The sequence below is a fragment of the Pongo pygmaeus genome, chromosome 8, assembly GCF_028885625.2.
Source record: "Pongo pygmaeus isolate AG05252 chromosome 8, NHGRI_mPonPyg2-v2.0_pri, whole genome shotgun sequence".
In the NCBI taxonomy this organism is placed as follows: Eukaryota; Metazoa; Chordata; class Mammalia; order Primates; family Hominidae; genus Pongo; species Pongo pygmaeus.
In genome coordinates, this window is record NC_072381.2 from 126,544,952 (window position 1) to 126,547,700 (window position 2,749).

The 2,749-nt window shown below is 51.0% G+C and overlaps 1 pseudogene; it reads right to left on the bottom strand.

Moving 5' to 3' along the window:
- Positions 1–1,039: 1,039 nt before the first annotated feature.
- On the bottom strand, positions 1,040–1,722 carry LOC129006261 (large ribosomal subunit protein eL19-like; annotated as a pseudogene).
- Between the last annotated feature and the right edge of the window lie 1,027 nt (positions 1,723–2,749).

Genomic DNA, 2,749 nt, shown 5'->3' on the forward strand with positions numbered 1-2,749 from the left:
ATTTGCTCCATCTATTCAGTCCATCACCCAAGGGTCTCAGAGTGGGACTTGCAGCGCTGGGGCCAAATAGAAAAGGGCCTGCCGGAGATAGCTCGAGCTGGCTGGACAGAAGCCTAACCCTCCTGGAGATCAGGAAGACATAGCTCAGCTGTAATAGCCTCTCCGGCAGGCCAGGGCTGCCATGGCAGGTGGGCAGACTTCCTGAGTCAGGGTCTGAGGGGTGCTGCTCCCTGGTGCACCCACAACCCTGTAGTGAAGGGCAAGGCTGCCTGTATAATCAGAGAGGGGCACACATAGCAATGCCCCTCCTAGCTGGCAGTGAGGGATTTGGTGGATCACTGAGACCCTTATTCTACTTTCTCTCCTACCAAAGAGCTTGTTTGCCAGCTCATCTCTGCTCACTGGGGCTTCTGAGAGAGGATATTGTCTTCCTAAGAGTACATGGCACTGGGGGAGCCTGAGTATTCACTCCTCAGCCCCCATCAGCCACTGGTGACAGCTGCTCCTGGTGGTGTTACCTACCCAGCAATCCAGCCCGCCCTAGAATGGGGACAAGCACATTCCCAGCCACAGAATGCCATCAGCGGGGGAGCCTTAACTGCTTGCAGTAGCAATCTATGAGCATAGAAAGCAATGATGAGAGCTGGGGTACTATAGCCAGGGCCCTGATGGTATCTACTCTGGTCTGAACTGCCCACAGGCCATATCAAATAAAATGTCACTTGCCTATGTGCCCAGGTCTTAGCATTTTTCTAGGACCTTTTCTGAGATGTGACACACACATCACTGCCTTCTAGAGAGCCTTCAGAATATTACCCATGCCTTTCTCAATTACTCAATTACTGAGCTCACCCAAAGGCAGTAGGGCCAAGAGGCGGATCCTATGACCCCAGGCCCTGCCTAGTCCCTCAAATAATGTCTGCTGAAGACACACAGCCCCCTGAGGCTAATTGAAACTGCCATGGCCTCCCTGAATCGGGGAAGAGTGGAAATTATATGCCATTTATTTATTTTTTTAAGGCTTGTGTTATTTTAATGGCTGATCTATGTAATCACAGAGGCCAGTATGTACAGACAAAGGGGGAGCTTTTATTTCTTGGTCTTTTCCTCCTTAGACCAAAGTCTTGATGATCTCCTCCTTCTTGGCCTGGAGGTGCTCTTCACAGTGCTTGCGTGCTTCCTTGGTCTTAGACCTGCAGGCCTCAGCCTGGTCAGCCAGGAGCTTCTTGCGGGCCTTGTCTGCCTTCAGGTTGTGGATGTGTTCCATGAGAATCCGCTTGTTTTTGAACACATTCCCCTTCACCTTCAGGTACAGGCTGTGACACATGTGGTGATCAACCTTCTTAGATTCATGGTATCTTCTGTGATACATGTGGTGATCAATCTTCTTAGATTCACGGTATCTTCTGAGAAGCTGGCACAGAATCCTCCTTCCCCTCATCCACATGATCTTCTCTGGCATTCGGGCATTGGCTGTAGCCTTTCACTTAACTATGCCAATGTGCCTGCCCTTCTGGCAGGCCAAGGTGTTTTCCGGTATCGAGCCAGGAATGGACAGTCACAGGCTTGCGGATGACCAGTCCCTCTGATCAGCTTTCAAATCCGCTGATGGGAGTTGGCATTGGCGATTTCACTGGTCTCCTTGGGGTCCAGCCAGACCTTCTTCTTGCCTCAGCGGAGGACACTAGAGGCAAGCCTCTTCTGAAGACTGAGCATGCTCATGGTTGTGGCTGCAGCAGCGAAAGGAAAGAGCCAGGAAGAGAGCAAGGGACAAGATGCCTGGGCAGGGGGGACCCTTGGCCATTGGGACATTGCTTTTCCCATGGGAAGGGGCCACCAAAACAAAGACCCTTCCTCAGAGATGTGCCCAACACTTAAGATGGACAGCCCAGCGATGCCCCAGAATGTTCTGTTGCCCCCACACTCAGTGGCCCCAGACCACTGCCTTCATCTGTAGTTCCCAAGCCAGCCTCTTCCCTGACACCACCTGCCATTTCATATGATCTACGCTTCCCATCCTCTCCAACCTGGCACTTCTGTTCTGCTCACACTGTGACTACGAAAAACAACAGCCAATGGAAGAGACAGCCCTGATGAACTCAGCTCGCTTTAGTTTTACACACGGTTCTCAGTCAAAAAGCCATATGTTTCGGTCTGCACACACTTTTGCTATGAATCAGTAAAGCAGCCAGGGATTGTGGATGTTTGCATGGGGGGCTGAGGAGCTGGCTGTTCTGTGCCTATCCAGCCTGTTTCCTGCAGGGAGCATTTCTGACTTCTCTTTGGGCCTCCACCCCTTCCTCCCTCTCTGGCCGCAGCTTAAGGAGTGGAACTCCCAACCCAGGCAAAGCCATCCAGCACCTTCCCTTCCCTGTCCTGAGGTGTTCTTAGCGGTGGTGGTGGGAATGGATCAAGGCTGGTCCAATCAAAATGAATCTCGGTAATTTTACCGGGTATTCTGGGATAAAGACACTCTCTTTTGCTGGACTTGGGGCTGTCAGCACACAGGGATGGAGAATGAAGCCCCTTAAAGGAAGTGAGGCCAAGGGATGAGCCCTGTGACATCATCCAAACCCTGAATTAAGCTCAGACTAAGCCAGATGTAACCTCTGGACTTCCAGGTTAAAAATAAGCATAAATTATCTTTGGGCTTAAGATACATTGGTTTTTCTATCACTCATACCTTCAAAAAGAGTCCCAACCAGCGGATCTTGCAGTAGGCATTTCCCTGGCTTTCTGGAGGATTTCT